Source organism: Paramormyrops kingsleyae, chromosome 10, assembly GCF_048594095.1.
Source record: "Paramormyrops kingsleyae isolate MSU_618 chromosome 10, PKINGS_0.4, whole genome shotgun sequence".
In the NCBI taxonomy this organism is placed as follows: Eukaryota; Metazoa; Chordata; class Actinopteri; order Osteoglossiformes; family Mormyridae; genus Paramormyrops; species Paramormyrops kingsleyae.
Genome location: NC_132806.1, coordinates 35,270,305 through 35,289,453, shown reverse-complemented (window position 1 = coordinate 35,289,453; position 19,149 = coordinate 35,270,305). Strand labels below are relative to the sequence as shown.

The window sequence follows — 19,149 nt, the reverse complement described above, 5'->3', positions numbered from 1 at the left end:
TCTCCAGGTCTAACATACTCTGTAAAGGTTTAAGCAGATAAAAAAGCAAACAGCTCAGTCTACAAGCTGACCAGTTGTCACAAGTTGACAACTTTTGACACGTTGGCATTAATCTACAATTAGCCAAAGATGGACAGGTGCCAGCTAATGTTTATGTTCCACTGAAGCAAAAGCGAGACGACATTCGTCTGCATCATCATTCAGGTGCGTGTTGTGAATATGAGTAGTTGTCACGTTCATACAGATTCTGAGATTATAGGTATCATACCGTACAGGAAGCATTTCAAACTATATGGCTACCATTCATATCGATATACCTCATCAAGGAAGTATATAATTATGTCTTAAAGCCTGACTCAGTTACAGTTCTGTAGCAAGGTTAAAAACTGTGGTGATGTGAATAAAAATGACTCCAATGATAAAATCAGGGGTGTGGGGGGGGGGGGGGGTTAAATATTTAAACCCATAAACGAGGATTCCACAAGCATTTCTCAGTCACAATGCTGAGGGAAATGCACATTACTGTGCAGAAAAAAATGTTAAATAAATAAGGCTGCAATTTACCTGTGTCAATGACAGGGAGGTACCCAAATGCATTATTTAAAAAATAATTTGCTAGAGAAGACCTGCTGTGCTGGACAGCCTTCAGCATCGTTAGAAATGAAACAAGAAAAATAATTCTGCAATTAGAGTGGGGAAAAAAAGATGTGTAACCGAGGGCAACACTGCAGTGCACAGCCAGGCGAGGGGAGATTAATACCACAGAGACGTGGGAGCTCTAAGTGGGATCTCTGCCCTGCAGTGGGGCGAAAGCCAGGGCCGTGTGGGGAGGGCCAGCCGGCCAGTCCGTCACTGCGTCACATGCCAGCAGCCTGGCTCTGACAGGCCCTTTTAATTGGAATGAGGCCTTTGTTACGGCGCCTCCCAAGGGCCACAGAGAGGAGCAAGGGCCATCAAAAGCAGGGGAGGTTTGCACCAGGGGCTCCAGCAGAGCCTGCACTCCACTCAATTTAATAACAAGGTGAAAAACATACAGCAGCTCCTAGCTTGTGGACAGGGAACCAACCCTGTGAGAGGAAAGGCACAGCGGAAAGGCCGTCACAATGCAGAGCAGGAAGACCACCCACACACAGAAAAGGCTTCAAAAAGCAAAGAGGGAAGACCACCCGCACACAGGAAAGGCCGTCACAAAGCAAAGCGGGAAGACCACCCACACACAGGAAACGCTTCACAAAGCAAAGCGGGAAGACCACCCACACACAGAAAAGGCTTCACAAAGCAAAGCGGGAAGACCACCCACACACAGAAAAGGCTTCACAAAGCAAAGCGGGAAGACCACCCACACACAGGAAACGCTTCACAAAGCAAAGCGGGAAGACCACCCACACACAGAAAAGGCTTCACAAAGCAAAGCGGGAAGACCACCCACACACAGAAAAGGCTTCACAAAGCAAAGCGGGAAGACCACCCACACACAGAAAAGGCTTCACAAAGCAAAGCGGGAAGACCACCCACACACAGAAAAGGCTTCACAAAGCAAAGCGGGAAGACCACCCACACACAGAAAAGGCTTCACAAAGCAAAGCGGGAAGACCACCCACACACAGGAAACGCTTCACAAAGCAAAGCGGGAAGACCACCCACACACAGAAAAGGCTTCACAAAGCAAAGCGGGAAGACCACCCACACACAGGAAACGCTTCACAAAGCAAAGCGGGAAGACCACCCACACACAGGAGACGCTTCACAAAGCAAAGCAGGAAGACCACCTGCGTACAGGAAAGGCCGTCACAACGCAAAGCGGGAAGACCACCCACACACAGAAAAGGCTTCACAAAGCAAAGCGGGAAGACCACCCACACACAGAAAAGGCTTCACAAAGCAAAGCGGGAAGACCACCCACACACACAAAAGGCTTCACAAAGCAAAGCGGGAAGACCACCCACACACAGGAAACGCTTCACAAAGCAAAGCGGGAAGACCACCCACACACAGGAAACGCTTCACAAAGCAAAGCGGGAAGACCACCCACACACAGGAGACGCTTCACAAAGCAAAGCAGGAAGACCACCTGCGTACAGGAAAGGCCGTCACAACGCAAAGCAGGAAGATCACCTGCGTACAGGAAAGGCCGTCACAACGCAAAGCAGGAAGATCACCTGCGTACAGGAAAGGCCGTCACAACGCAAAGCAGGAAGACCACCCTACATACACTGTTACCGTCAGCGCCTCGTCTGATGTGATTTCTTACGCTACACCCCAGAGCAAATACCAGAAGCCACTGCATAATGACAGAAGTTTTCAGAACTTGAATAAGTCCTGTGTCAGATGTCCCAAGCAAGCCGTGTGTCAGTGAAACCATTGGCCATTACTCACACAGGCATACCGAAATTGAACTACTCTTCTGTAGTTATTCACACGTTTTTTGAGGAACATGAACTGGTATAAATGAGGCAGAAATGGATCCTAAACTGCAGAAACTTGAAAGAGAACTACAAGTAGCCCAATATTTTGCAGAATCTGTATTACCTACTTAGGCTCTGAGGAAAAAATATAGATCTAGTACCTCTATTATTGGAGTAATAAACAGTGAAGCAGCAGGAGGAGAAACACAGAGTAATATAGTACCTCTATTAATGTAGTAAAACAGTAGAGCAGCAGGGGGAGAAACGCAGAGTAATATAGTACCTCTATTAATGGAGTAATAAACAGTGAAGCAGCAGGAGGAGAAACACAGAGTAATATAGTACCACTATTAATGTAGTAAAACAGTAGAGCAGCAGGGGGAGAAACGCAGAGTAATATAGTACCTCTATTAATGGAGTAAAACAGTAAAGCAGCAGGAGGAGAAACGCAGAGTAATATAGTACCTCTATTAATGTAGTAAAACAATAGAGTAACAGAGGTAGAAACGCAGAGTAATATAGTACCTCTATTAATGGAGTAAAACAGTAAAGCAGCAGGAGGAGAAACGCAGAGTAATATAGTACCTCTGCTAATAGAGTAATAAACAGTGAAGCAGCAGGAGGAGACACTCCCACCTCCTGTTTGCCCACCTAGCAGCTGTTCTCCAGTCTAAGGGGCATTTCTGTCCTCGGAGCAGTTTAAGTTACCAGTCTATTAAGTCTATCCCCGTGTTACCAGATGCCAGGAATAATTCCTTCTTGCCGTGATTGGCTTTGCCATGCTAGCAGATCTAGAAAGGCTGGAGTGTGGGCCATGGCTTTGTTGGGGGACGGGTAGACATGCTAACGTTTTGATTCACAGAGCTGGTCTGAGACCCAGACTGCTATTTTCCCACCTGCGATCTGGGTCAGAGTAACAAGTTTTGTGTGCTTCAAACTTCAAAGGCAGGGGCTCCCGGGGGCTTTAAGTGGCAAGAGCAGCCATTCGTCTGCAATTAACTATGGTTCTGGGCACAGCATGGAGAGCACCCTGATGTCGCTGGTGGGATCGCAGACTCTCCTGAATATTTTAGCACTACTCCACTGCCTTGTTGCAGCAGGTCAATAGCAACACGGCAAGGTTAAAACACCCATTAAAGTGATGCAGGGGCATGGGGCAGCCACACAGGTCATCTTCTTCTCCTCCTTCCCATTCTGTCTGCCTTCCTTCCTAACAATTTATCATGGAGAAGCCCAGTACAGTAAGAAGGTACTCAATGTTATATTTACATACAGGCCCCACAGACGTAACAGTATCTGTTTGTTTCTTCATATTTCTTACAAAGGCATAATTCAGCAGACTCTTGTAGGTCAGTAATGGGACTTGCTGGTAGCTGTGGTGACTGTGCTGTGTGATGCTGGACATCATCTCCTTCTAGACAGTGTCCCAGGACCCGGTACACCCAGTCCAGCACCTGCCCACTCTCCACCTCAGGCACAAACATCATCTCTTTCTCCAGTTCCACTTCTGTTCGGTCTTCAGTTGCCGAAGTCTGGGACAAAATCATTTCAGTGGGGTCCCCACATGATGATCACTGTCTCTCCTGGGCCCCCCCCCCCCTGCCCCGGACAACTTTCCCAGTTGTCCCCCCCCAGACGCCGGGCCTGACTGTGAGATACACTGAGCCACACTAATGGTTAAATTACACTGAATTATTAATTTGTGTATTCACTGCATACAACAAATCACAGGCGTTAACACAAACACACACACAGACTAAGCCAAAAGTGAGACTGACATGATCGGATGGAGAGGATCTGCACAGACTCAGATAGGGGAAGATTGTGGAATTGTATGTGAAAATGGAAGGAATCCCATCCCTCCAAGCACCCTCTGAGTCCAAACATCATCAAAGACTCCCTTTGATCAACTCTTCAAAGGCTCCACTGTCATCAAAGTCTATCAGGATGAAAATTGACAGGAGCAGCCCTCAGCTTATGGGAAAACTGAACCGGATTAATAAAAATGTGTTGGTAGGGTTGCTAATTGCTAATTAGCAAATACTCCCGGAGAACAGGTATAAAGGCAGACTTGGCAGATCTACATACCTTGGAAGGAAAAGGGGCTACAATGTTGAGCCATAATCAAAACATTATGCAGAAGCATCATGGGCAGCCACAAAGACACATGGAGCTGAGAAGTTAGACGTCAGTTATGGAGGGCCTTGAAGTGAGTGTCCAGGTGTTTTCAAAGCCCTCAAGCACCTGAAGAGCTTTGGGATGGACATCCAAGGAGCTCAGCCAAGCCTCACGGAACATTCCACTGCCCAGAGCATGCTTGACATCTTGGGTAAATGTCATCGGATGACTTCTCCCAGGAACTCTGCTGTGGTGCAGTCAAACTGGGCATGTTCTTCCTGGGAGAGCTAAGGGTTGTCAATGGTCTCTCCTGGAGCTGCCACATTAGGGCCCCCCTGAGCACTCGCTGGGGGTGCAGTGGCTCTCCTGCACCAAGCCAGGGGGACTCAACCAGTCCAAGGTGGGAAGTGGAACTGAGGGGTGCGTAATGGGGAGACTTCACTGCCTCAACGCTATTGGGCCAAATGTGGGAGTGTCCATTAATGGCAGAGTCTTTCAGGTAACCACCATGGCCTGAAAGAAGGAGGGAATACAAAGGGAGGGGAGCAAGGCCTTTTCCTATCCTACTTCATGTGCACATCTCAGCTGCTCGAAGGAGCTTCGAACTATATGTACACAGCATCTTGAAAAATTACAATGGGGAGGGGGAAAAAAAAAACAATAGAAAGATTTAAGGTATTACATGAGGAGGGGTGGGCTATAAGTAGCCAGGGTGGGGGGATATGTATGGAGAACATCCCCCTCAAACAGCTGTATCAATATGCACCAGCCCCCAGCACCCTGGTTCTGCTAAAGGAGACAAATTTACACATAATGTGTCCCTGACACTTAGTGTCACCCCCGGCAGCAGCTGCGACGACTCAGGATAAAGAGGGAGCAATGGGGTGTAGTTAGTTGGGGGGGGGGATCCTGACATGCGCATTTGAATGAATCTCTCCCGGGGAGACTTCTTTGTAGAAATAAATGATCTCGCAAATGCATAATGGAGGTTCTGGTGTCCGGGCAGAAGGTTTCTCCTTTTTATGCCCCTTTCTTTTACATTTCTTTTTTGACTCTTTGTACTTAGCACAGTATTAAATGGTCCCGGGATGCCCTGTAGCGATCATGCACGTATCCATTTGTTTAAGCATCGATATTTCACGGCGTGGGGAGGCACGGGAAAAGGTTCTAGAAAAGGGCCAGAATCACGCAACAAGATTGAGGGAATGAATTACAGGGGAGGGAAAGACTTTGGTGCAGCCCGCCGTGGGGTCCTATCTGTGCCGGGCGACGGGGCCCAGGAAGGACAGCAGCCTCAGGAATATGAACCACATTCCTCAGTCAACTCACTTGGAGCTGGGGGGAACACACTCTGTGAGTGTATATACAATCGCACACAGCCATCACTCAGATAAAATAATTACGGTCACGCCTGTGCTCTGAGGATGAGCACCTGAGTCCACAGACTGCTGGCTCCAGATGCAACTAGAGACCCAAGAGTATTGACTGTTCCTGCGTGAAAACGGTCACGGCATGGTCCACAACAGCACAGGTATGACAATAGACCAACTGAACACGCTCGACCTTGAAGAGAGGACGCGGCTCTCTGTTTTCAACATGGCCATTATTTTATCTAGCAGAAACATTTCTGTCCAATAGCGCGGTTCGATGGCCCCTGACTCCACACTGTCCACGGGGGCCCGTTTTAGGTGCCCTGCCCTTCACACACGAACACACACACAGAAGGGCCGTGCACTGGAGACAGAGGAGACACAGCAGTGTGAATGTCTGCTCGTATCATACACACACCTACCCCCACCCACGCTGGCATCGCTCCCTGCTGGTGAGGGCCAGTAACTGCCCCCGCTTGTGGCAGCCTCCCCCTCACAGCTTGCCATGCGCATCTGGCTGTTTATAAAGCCCAACAAGCACCTCCCCCCCCCCCCCCCCCATTGGGGATTCATTGTGGAGCCAGTTCCCTCGAATCCAATTCTGCTCTATTTATGACAGCTCCTATCTGGTGGTGAGATGATAAGTGTGAGACACAGCACACTTAGGCTGACGCCTGGTGATAAGAATGCTCTCCGCACAAGTGCCTCCTTCAACACGCACACGTAACCCATTCTCTCATTCCGTGACCCCAGAGTATTTACATGTCTTTAACCCAGTTTTTTTTTATCCACTTTTTTTCTCTTGAATGTTACACTGTTGTAAACATTTCTCCCCTGTCTTAGTTTGGGCCAGACGGCACTTTGTAACTTTGATGTCTCATATAAGCCATTTATATAGCAAAGTCTGACAAGCAGTACTGGGGCGTTACAAACTCCCTGACAGAAACTGACAGTCATCCACGCTCTTCAAACTCCCAACAGAAAATACCCAACAGGCAAGTTCCATTTTTTCTGCGATTCGGTGGAGGCATGTATGGCCAAGATTCTAAGGTATGATACGGGGTACGAGGAAATTGGCTGTGCCAGCTCCCTCCATTTGACAGGAACGGTAAGGCAGGAATCAGGGGCAGATTATGAACTTGCTCGCCAGGCCTGCTGGTTAGATGGAAAAGGAGCTACAGGCAAATGAAAGAAGGAAAACTGAACTGAACAGAAATATAATATAACACCTTTGACAGGAAAGCCAGACATGGTGAAGCCCATTCAGAAGTCCTACCAGGTTTGAGCTGGTCCTGGTTCCTACTGGACTACAGTACAGCACGGGTGGCTTTAAAACAGCCAGGTGAAGGTGCATGATAATGATGATGATGATGAAGAATAAGAATAGTAATAATAAGAAGAGGAATCATCATCATTTAATGCTTTCAGGAAATTGCCTCAAAATTAAGTCACTTAAAGTTTTTGTGGGTGGGGTTGTTAACAGCCTTATTGGAAAGTGTCACACGGATCCTCTGGGCCTTGCTGCTCGCTCCCTAGTGACTGAATGCCTGAGCCAATCCTGTTTCCTGGTAAGAGTGGGGGCGTGACTGCAGACTGGCTCAAGCGTCCCATCACAGCAGAGCCTGTTCACACTCATACCACGAGCTGTGCTCACTCATTCACACCTCCACCACACGCGTGTGCAAGAGCAATCCAGAACACAAGCCGGCTACAGGCACAGCCAGCACAACTGAACAGTGCGGGTCAGCTAGCTCATTTCTGCGCCTTCCACACTGCCGCCACAGCCCCCTGGAACTCGAGCACCTCTCTGCTCATACCTCACGATAGCAGATAGGAAAACAGTCAGCTCTGCCTCACCGCATGCTGAGCCAAGTGAGGTGGGGGGACTGTGAGCCAAATACAGCCACACCTCCAGACAACATATTGTCCCAAAAAGAAAAAAAAAACATTCCATATCCCTGTGCGTCAAAATTTACTACGCGCCCTCCCCCTGCCAAGCTCAATGTCCACCCCCCACAACCTCACCTCCACTCAATATTGCCCCAGCTGCTCACCTACACCCTTTAAATCTCTTTCCTCCTTCCCTATCACGCTCCCGCCCCTCCCCACCCATCACCTTTGGTGTTCCTCTACTGATAGGAAGATTCATGGAAAATGAGAGATCCTGACCTTGAGTGAACCCATCCTTTTTGGATGGGCTTCCTGATCACTGGTGCAGTTATACAGCGGCATACAGCGAGCTGAAATGCCGCATGGGTAAGACATTCAGGTAGACACAGCAGGCATTGCATATCTTCCCTGGTCACATATCAGAAGCTCACGAAGTTGCATTTCATCCTGCTCTCAGTATACACACATTTATTCATGGCAGGTACCCAAATCGATACTGCCATTCCGCTTCTGAGTGACAAAGAGTTTGCATTCTGCTGCGGTTCGAAGTGTCCTTAAACGTGGAGGGTCTCACAGATGATGCCCGTCAAAGAGAGTCGCAGTGCTGAGGGAACAAGGCTCGGGAATACTAAGCTGCTACAGTGCACCATCTATCAGGGGCAGATAATCACTGGCACGTCTAATGACAGAAATCAACATAATCAGGCAACATCTACAGACAGCGCAGGCGTTGCTTTACAGATCTAATATGGGAATGCAAATCAACATGATATCCAATTAAAACCGGGAAAGATTTAAGATTTATTAGCCCCCAAGATGCTATCAATGTTCCATGTCCAGCGTATGGAGAGAACATTACATCATACACACGGAGCCAAAATGTAAAGCCCGCAAAAATCTCATAGTGACACTAAACTCAACTAGCAGAAGCAGCATCGCTGACATGGCCCTACAAGTCTTACGGAGCACATCTCCAGGGAAAGACCCGGTATCAGTGACCTAGAATTGCAGGAGACACGAGATCTTCTAGCACGACCAACGTCCCATTTCATTTCACACAATACCCCCGGCGGCCTTATACAAAAGGCTGGAGTTTAACTGGGGCTGAACTGTTGTGATTTAGGCCTAAATATTTTTTTGCAATTTCCCCCCTTAAAACCCCTTTTATTAGCTTACATACGGTACTAAATAAAAAGAGCGACCTCCACCCCCCACTCCTCAACCTGAAGGCAGAAAACCACCTTAAATATCCTAAACCCCTTCTTAAGACAGCTTCAATACCTAATGAAATATTACAGGTTCCCACGAGCAGTTAAGGGAAAAGGATGAAAAGCTGCAAGAGAATTTAAATGAATTCACAACGGGATGGTTTAATCTACTGTACCTTTCCTATCCAGCTGCAACTGTATATTTAGTATCACAAATTAGATTCGGAAACGATGACAAAAATACCTTAACTGGGCAAATTATTACCCGAGCATAATTCAGCGTGCTTATTACGAAATGACCAATTATTGAGATATTGCTGAAGGAACAGAAGAACGACTGTGGCTATTGTGGGCCGACATTTGCATTTCCAAAGAAAACGAAAGGGAGATTATTACCATCTTTTTTAAATTGGACACAGACAAAAAAAGATTAAAAGTAAAAAATGGCTTTGTCTGGTGAAACATTCAGCGGGGACCACAAGGTTGTCAAGGACAGCTTTAATAATAAAGGAAAATCCTGGCAGAAACATGGGATATTGGAAAACGGGGGCGTGACACAGAAATGCTTTTTGAGTGGTCCGGAGAGCGGGGTGCAGACGACATCCTTGACTGCACAGCTCCCTTGGGCGGGGGTGTAAATACTGTGAGGGTCCTGGGGGGGTGGGTGCGTGCGTATCCTGCATCCACCCTGCTTTCCTGAGAAAGTTAAAAAGCAGTCTCCTTACGATCCTCTCCTCTGCCTTTTGTTACATCTGTAGTTCTATTTATTACACACACGTGTTTCTGCATGCATATAAATACACACACACACACACGTTTCTGCATGCATATAAATACACACACACATGTTTCTGCATGCATATAAATACACACACAAAGACAGATCGCTTTAAAAGCTTAGCCTTCACTTTATCACCATGCAAACAGATTGCATATAAAACAGAAAACAGAGCCGGGCTTACACCTTACGTTGGCTGTGTCTCTATCGTGCTGCAACATTAAACCGGCACATTTACAGCCCATAATAAGTGTGTCCTCCATAAACAGTTTGGAGGCTAATGTGTTGGAGGTTTCTGCTATCGACAGCACTTATAGTCTGCGAGCCTCTCTCACTCCTGCCCTCCGTGTCGCCTTCGCCACAGAGCAGAAGGAGTATCAGAGTACAAGCTGTTCCTACCCCCCATCCTATCTGCCTCCAAGGGCAGACAGCCCCCTCCATCATGTTCCATGACACCCAACGTGCTGTGGTGCTGCGTTATCGTGCCACATCACTAACCCCTTCCTCCTTCTACCAGTCGGTTGAGAATCCACCCCGACCCCCACACATCCATCTGGGGGTGGACCACTCAGGTGGTATATTAGAGACCCCGCACCTTCAGAAGGTCTCAAGGGATCTCCACATGTGATCACATCATCTACACCCCAAAAATCCTCACACAAGCTCCACACTCAAATATTAATGCACCCATAAACAAACACGTAGTGTTTCTATTCCACTGAGAAAGGGGGGGAAAGCATTTATATCATCCTCAGTACAACTGAGAACATCTCACTCAAAAAACAAGACAATCCGTCTTCTGTTTTGGAGTGCTGATGTGTATTTTCTGACTAAATAAGCTCCATCCTGAAAATGCAAGGTATTAAGAAAGCAATGAGACGGGGATTAAACGCCTAAATTAATGTTAACGCAGCATGTAAGACTTTCAGAGACTTTCACTGCAGGTGTACTGGGACAGGGACAATCAGCCTGCTGCATTTAAGCACTGAAAGTATTGTTTGATATCTTATGAGAGCCGCCACGTCGGGCGTCTTTCAGGCAAAACAGGTTTGCGTTGAAAACAGAAACGCATCATCGTACCCGTGCATTAAAACAAAAGGCGCTATGAATAATGCAGGACCTCATTAATGTCAAAATTATGCCAAATGGCTTGAGCGCCTCTTCTGAAAACTAATATTTGTTCCTCTTTGTGTCATCAGGCAGCGCACGTCTACGCTGAGCACAATCCGCGATCGTGTGAATTTTGAAGTCCCTCCTTCTGCATCTCAAGTCACCTGTAGTCACTGATTCCATAGATGTCATGCATTCGAAAACACCCTAACATAAACTACAGGTTAACCCAACCAGACATGTATCATGCTTAAGTACTCGGAACGCATAAAATAGATATACTACGTGCAGAAGCTACTACAATCCCACATCAAGCAAATGAACAACATATAAGGAAAGCTACAAAGAAAAGCTTTACGAGATTCCTCTGTTTCGTCAATACATGCAATACCGGTCAGAGTCCGGCGAGCCGCAAGGGAACATCACCGCCGAGACAAAGTGAAACCGATGTTGGCGGCCCCCTACGTCGCTAGTAGAATTGACCGGCCCTGAATACTGTACATTTACATTGACATTTTGGGACATCATGGACTTCAGGATCGCAACTTTCCACACCTCCACCTGCGGTCTGCATTATCATCGCTCAAAATTTGTTTTTTATTACACTTTTATTCATTTAGTCAAATGCGTTCAATTTTCGCGACTATATATGATCGCATGTCTGGAAGTGTTTGGGATCGTGGGCAGCCTGAGTTTTGCTGTCAAAGCTTCGCCCACACAATTATCTGTGAACGAAAAACTGTTTCCACGGCATTTTGCCTCAAAGCGGTTATGACGTTTACTGGCCATCCGTTCAAGCTCGGGGACACTAAAGGTTACTCTGAAATAATCAGTACTTCATTTTGCAAATGTTCATATTTAAAACAAGCAATATATCAATACAAGTATATTTATATTTCCAAAATGGCACAAATTAGGGAGCCCTGTACTCGATCACTGCTGCATTTTTCCTAAGAACGAGATCGGCTGGTGTAATTTAAATTTAGTTTGCTGGCATGAAACAGCAGACAAGTACATAATCATCAAAACTATATTCACAGTAAAATTGAAACTTTGTCCCATTTACTTATGACATCTGCCAGACTTAATATTAGGCTAAGTGTTTCAATATAGCTTAAGTGAGTTTTCACGATGAAGACATAATGCAGTACCGGTAGCGACTGAGTTATACTGTATTGCGTATCACACCCCAACATCCCATAGTAATGATTAAAAAAAACGTAGTGCGTAAATTATCATTCATTATTTTTTGAGTACAGGCTAGGCTTACTTGGCCTTTTTCCATAACTGCAAATACTGGAATCTACAACTGGCTTTTGACCAATACATAGGCTGGGCGAGTTACCGTGAAAAGGACGATATTAGGCCCGATCATTAGCAGCCGAGGTTGCACGGAAGCCAGCAATTCGGACACCATCTGCGCTGCGCTTCGCAGCGGGCGGCTCAGAGCAGCATCGTAGAGCCAATAACTGCTGACGCGTGTCCTAACGTCTCCTAACCTTTCCACATTCATCCGACATATTAGCCACCTGAAATAGCCGCATGACTTTTGTCACAAACTAACACGCCAATCAGTTCAACGACAAATATGTAATTCAGTATAACCCGGATCAGCAGATTGTACACCCTCCATTACATATAAATATAGCATTACAGTAGGCCTATGTTGAGTCCTGATATTCTTTTGCTAAGTTAAATCATACAGAGCTTAAGTCTTAAATGGTTAGTGAAATAACAGCAGTAATAGAAATTATTTCTTTTGAAAGGTAGGCCTACAATCATGAATGGCCTCTACCAAACATTTAAATCACTGCCTAAACACAATCATGGGCCCCCGCCCGATAAACACGCCGGCAATAGAAGTTACGCGGCACCGCTGGCCCGCGAGCTCCGCGCGGCTCGCGCTGCTGGCGTCCGTGTGAATGTGGAGCCGTCTGTTGCACTCGCCGCCGCATACCGTAAATCTATCACACTCATAAAACTGAGAAATTCACTTCAAAACACAAGGTCGGCTTGTTTGTTTATTTTTTAATTTTGTCATAGTTCACATATGTGGAAGCTGTATTCCCGAACGCTTCCCTAATGTTTTTCGGTAGGAAGAGATACAATGCAGATATTTTGTATGCGAAAAATGAGAAAGTAATGAGAAAAAGGCAACAATCTGCAAAAGAAAAACAAAACTTTATGTATGTTTAAAGGGGCAGGCCACTCGAAACCTGAAAAATATATGTTTAGAGGGGCTTTATGGGTATCTATCCATCTTGGTTGTTCTGCTGGGAGATGCCTAGTTTTAGAGAAACTGGTCGTAGAAATATAGGGCTTCTACCGAATATAACTGGAGTGAATGGCATTCTTTCTGTGGTGATTAAAGCACCAGAACAATACATTTGAAAAATTCAACAGCAATGTCTCTTACCAGAAATAACGACCCGGTTACTGAAGATAAACCAAGACTTACTAGTTACCAGTTTAATGTAATGTATTTCCTTCTACCGAACTCCACCCACCAATCGTATCGCTGCGCAGAAGATAGTACTGAGATGCTCGTGCTCGTATCTTCTACGCAGTGATACGATTGGTGTGTGGAATTCGGGTAGAAGAAAATAGTTCCTAATTATATTGCTTAATTAATTAACTGAAAACAGAACGACGTAGGTGGATAGATACTACTAAAGCCCCTCTAAAACATCTTTTTTCAGTTGTAAGGTGAACTGAACACTGGACGTCACCAGTGTGTCTCCCTCCAGGCCACAAGGGGGCCGCAGAAGCGCAACTGTGTCCCGTTTTGTTATGAGCAGCTGTGCCACTCTAATACTTTTCTTTTGGGAAGTATTAATAGAGTCCACACACCAGTACTACCAATAAGAAAGTACTTTAATATAAAGGAGTAACCGTCTCCAGATACAACTCATAAAAACAGAGAGTGCAACAACGCACTTTACCTTTATATAAGGTGAACACAAGTGTCTTAAAGGTGCAGTGGCCTTTTTTTATTTGTAATAACAGCATGAGCCCCTGCAGAGGTTTAGTGGTTACAGTGACTAACTGAAACCTAGCTTCTATTGCTAAAAGTGAAATGCGGATTTACACGGTGTGCCTTAAGATGACAGAATGAGAGAATGGTGAGTCAGGTGCCCAAAGGTGATGGCTGACTGGCTCATCCTAAAAGAAAGACCGTGTCAAAGCAGCCAGCACTGTGTAGGGCAGTACTGCTGGCCGCATAACTGCCAGCCGGCTGCATGCAAACAGCTGGCAAATTTAAACAAAGCAAAATGAGTATGTTTTGGGGCTATATGGCTTTGTGGGCCAAACATACAATAAATGGTGCAGACATCCAAAATCTACAATCTACCCACATCCTCAGTTTCCCCCTGGAGCCCCTCCCCCCATTGTTTGCAAAATCACCAGCAAATTAATTATATATCCATGATTTTTCTTCAGGATGCTGACATTTGCCCAAGGCTGTGGGGATTTAAAAAGCTCCTTTTCAGGTGCACATATGTGGGGGTAACACTAGTCACGGCTGGTACTGTCACTAACTCAGCATTAGGAGGGTTTGTGAAGATGTGCAGAACCTGGGGCTCCAACAGACCATCCTAAAAAGGGCTTGAAAAGGTGCCAGAGGTGAAAGACGAGCCGGGAGTGTGCATAAGAGCAAATAGGCGCTGTGTGAGGGCTGCAGGCACAGGGGGGCTCTGCCGAGATGTTTACAGGAATTATGAATGAATAAAGAGGGACTTAGAGCACGATGTACGCCCTTTCTGGGAGAATGTCACCCCCAAGAGAGGACAGAACAGCGTTCTCTGCCTCTGAGATCCGGAATTTGGCTGACGGCCTCATTCCTGCCAAGAGGGACCAGAGCAGAGTGTCATTTTTCTCATATTTTTGTAACACTCTATAATTCAGACAAAAAAAGATTCATGAACCAGCAGCTGGTGTGTCTGTGCAGCCGTATGGAAATGTGTTTCATGGATAACAAAGGAATCGAGTGAATGAGCTGAGCGAGTACAGCGAGGCGTCCCCTCAGCCTGAGAGGGGGGCTGCGGTGCCGGTGCTGGGGAGGGACCCGGTCACGTCAGTCTCAGATAGGACTGGCGGTCCAGCAGAAGAGGCTATCAGCATCTTCTCCATCCATCCGAAATTCTCTGTCTGACACCTTGTCTCTGAGTCAGCATTCCGGAATATCACCGATTGATGGGTGGCCAGGCACACTCTCACTTATCATGTGTGCCCCTGAGTTCAAGATGTTTGAAACCAGTGGGAAAACCACTCCATTTGTATGGTACCTACAATGTGATTAATTCTCCCATTCTGACAGCAGTTGCCTCGTTGCCAGGGCACTTGAGAAAAATTTGATAATGCTGCATATTTATTAAAGTCTCAGGTTGTTTGGCTCCCGTTTAGTTCTTATATCAGTGCCATCCCATCGGAATACGTACGTGGCCCAAATGCTAATGACTAATTCAGCCCCTTTAATCATATTGGATTGAGGGAGGAGAATTACAAATGAATTGTCTCATTGGTAGGAAGTGATTGAAACACTATGAGGAGTGAATTGACAAAAGGCATACTTAACACGGAGCGGTGCTGTGGAGTTTAAATCCCACCTCCCACTGTGGGGGTGCAAGTTCTCCCTACCTACCCTGGAGGTGGACTGCCGTCCCGTATAGCTGCGTACCCTGGCGGTGGACTGCCGTCCCGTATAGCGCGTACCCTGGAGGTGGACTGCCGTCCCGTATAGCGCGTACCCTGGAGGTGGACTGCCGTCCCGTATAGCGCGTACCCTGGCGGTGGACTGCCGTCCCGTATAGCGCGTACCCTGGAGGTGGACTGCCGTCCCGTATAGCTACGTACCCTGGCGGTGGACTGCCGTCCCGTATAGCGCGTACCCTGGAGGTGGACTGCCGTCCCGTATAGCGCGTACCCTGGCGGTGGACTGCCGTCCTGTATAGCGCGTACCCTGGAGGTGGACTGCCGTCCCGTATAGCGCGTACCCTGGCGGTGGACTGCCGTCCCGTATAGCGCGTACCCTGGCGGTGGACTGCCGTCCCGTATAGCGCGTACCCTGGAGGTGGACTGCCGTCCCGTATAGCGCGTACCCTGGCGGTGGACTGCCGTCCCGTATAGTGCGTACCCTGGCGGTGGACTGCCGTCCCGTATAGCGCGTACCCTGGCGGTGGACTGCCGTCCCGTATAGTGCGTACCCTGGCGGTGGACTGCCGTCCCGTATAGCGCGTCCCCTGGCGGTCATCCTATCCATCAGAAGGGTCAGAGAGATTCCATCAGGGGGGATGGGGGGCATGGGGCACAGCTCAGGTCAGTCAGGTCAGAGGCTGAGATTATCAGGTACACTACCAGCAGCATTTTAAAATAACATGAACAAATTGAGGAAAGAGACCAATCGAATAGCAATCATAGCTTTCATTTAACTTAGTGCTGTTATCTGTCAAATTAACACAGAGCAAAGAGATAAAGGACAAAGGTTTTTAAAAATCATGATTGGCACAGAAGGTATTACCTCACACTGCTTGGGTTGGTGGTTTGAATCCCATCTCATCCTCTGTGATAACCACAGATCCCAGACATGCACTTGAACTGATTGTCATCTCTGAATATCCTGTAATAAGTGATTGTGTGTGTGAATGTCCCGGACAGGGTATACCCCTGCCTCACGCCTGTCCCAAACAGGCTCCTGGCCCCCAGTTATCCTGTCCTTATAAAGAGGATTGAAAAACTGGAAAAGTTCAAAAGGATGTCAGCTTTAACAGAGACACGATCTGCATCAGAAGAAGAATTCCCAAACTGCAGAGTCTGCTCACAAAGTAATGAAATCAGGCTGGAAGCTTGTTTTAAATTATCTACATAGCTTGGAAAGTGTTTCCCCACCACAGCACCTCTACTGTCGAAACCTGCCCCCCCTTTATGGTGTCAGGTCTGTGCCATTTCTAAAGGCGTGCGTGATGCAGGGCCCTCATTACTGGAAAAAAACAAGAAAGCGAGCTAAGAGTACAACCTGGACTTCCCTATCATGGTGCCGTGTGGGAAATGCGTATTTTCAACCATCTCATACATGTCAAAAAGGGGTTTGACCCTCTGCCAGGGGGGAGGACAAACGATTGTTGGCATTTGTGAAAAGTCAGCCTCCACGGGTATCAGGTGCACCTCCCCCCCCACCCCCCCCACCAACAGGTGCTCAATGCTCTTCCTTCCTAATTAGCGTCAAGTAGAAGCCTATACCCTTCAAGGCCAAATTAGCTCAGCAGCGTGCTAGGCTAGCCCAGATGGGACGCACGCCAGTCTCTGTGGCGATTGCCGCAGCGTCTGTGACAGCACGACACACCCTGACGGGTGCTGCTTTCAACATTTAAAGGAAGTGTGAGGGCTGGGCCACCAGGTGGGGGGGGGGGGGGCAGGGCAGGAGGAGGACAGCATGGAGGCAGGAAGAGGCCTCCCACGCCCCCTGCAGGCATTAGCTTCTGTCAGGTCTCGTGCATCGGGGGGGAGGCCAATGTAAACAAATTAGATTGTCGTTTGCCAGTCGAAGGGAGGAGCCACAGATTAACTGGGTTAATCTGCCAGAGCCCCGAAGGTGGCGCCATCCCTGTCGCTACCCTGTCCCGCTCCCCGAGAAGCTGGCGTGAAGACACATGACAGCCCGCATGCTATAATGGCCCTGCCTTTCTGTGGGCACCCAGTCCCCAACACAGAGCTCCGGCAGGTTGGTTGCCCTCGGAGGGGACCTGCCCCCTCCCTGGTGGGTCTTGCCGCCTGAGCACACGCTGGCTGTACACACCCGCCACCTCACACGTCTCCTATCCTCTGGAGTGGCTCCTCCTCAGCCCCCGAATTTGCTGTGAGGCGGGAGCCGGCCCACAACATATCCTTCGGAGCGGGATACTCAGGGAACCCTGAACTGTCACCTCGGTTTAATCCCCTGGATGGCTTTGATCACTCGCCTGCCATCGCTGCCAAAACCACCACATATGTGAGATCCATTTGAGCGGGTGCCGTAATCCATTTCAATTATCACTCCGCACCCCTCGACCAGCCCCCTCCCTCGCCTGGCCTTTGTTACGCAAGGTTGATCGCCACATTGAAGGCTAGCAGCAATTCAGTGGCAAAATACCAGCTTTCCAGCCAGCCATTGCACAGTTTGGGCTGCAGATGAGACTCCCTCCTAGTATTCCATCACATTTTAATTGGACGGCCCAGGATACACTTGAGTTCTAAGGTAAACACACACACACACGTCTTCTAGGGTAAACTCACACATTTTCTGGGGTAAACATACACATACTTATGTTCTGGGATAAAAATACACACACGTGTTCAGGGGTAAACACATACACATAGACAAGTTCTAGGGTAAACACACACATGTGTTCTGGGGTAATCACACACACGCATGCTCTCTCTCTCTCTCTCTCTCTCACACTCTCCTATACATGGATGTTCAAATTCTCAGAATTGTCACACAGGATTTTCCCCCCCCTTGGAATATCAGTGTAACAACTTTGAATTTCTAGAAAGTCTCACAGGACAGCCATCTAGGACAGGCGTGGGCAATCTTATCGACAAAGGGCCAGTGTGTATGCAGGATTTTGGGAGAACCATAAGGTGTGAGGATTATTCAGCCAGTCAGTCCTCTAATTAGTAATCGAAGTAGGGAGTTGCACCAAAAACCCGCATACACAGCGGCCCTTTTTCTGGATAAGATTGCCCACCCCTGAAGGAGGGAACAGGAAAATTTGGGCACCCATAAATTATAATGGTTGGAGAACCCAGCAACACAAAAATAACCATTGCTGTCTAACCCAAATCCTCATGAGTCAGTTATTTCTCCTGGTCTCCCTGGGGGGTGGGGCTTGTGCCCCTCACTTTACATGCCATTATTCTGAAATCAGATCAGTTTAATTTAACTCCTTATTGCAACATCATGTAATGAAAATGTCTAAGAAGATTACGGAGCATTGTCTGGGTCCCTGCCACTCGCTGGGTGTCCACCATAACCACCACCCCCCCACACACACACACACAGACCTCTTGCAGACTGTCTTAGCAAAAGGAGCATCAAAGCCCCAGTGATGGACAATGGCGAGGGGACAGCAGGAAGGCTGGAGCTGGGGGCGGAGCCTCTGACAAACAGGCCCTTTAATGAGAGCGCAGACCTTGGGGATCAGTTACTACCCTTATGGGAGATTCTGGGAGGTAAAATCACAGTGCCGTGATGTCCCTCCATTAAAGACAGGGGACCCGTGGGGGGTCCAGAC

The 19,149-nt window shown here is 47.7% G+C and overlaps 1 long non-coding RNA gene across 2 annotated transcripts in view; it reads right to left on the bottom strand.

Moving 5' to 3' along the window:
- Nucleotides 1–13,377, bottom strand: part of LOC111848941 (uncharacterized) — a 75,209-nt gene extending 61,832 nt beyond the window's left edge. For both annotated transcript variants that reach the window (XR_002839426.1, XR_011993659.1), the window contains exon 1: nucleotides 13,296–13,377. This is a non-coding gene — a long non-coding RNA (uncharacterized lncRNA). The remainder of the gene's footprint in view (nucleotides 1–13,295) is intronic.
- Nucleotides 13,378–19,149: the final 5,772 nt, after the last annotated feature.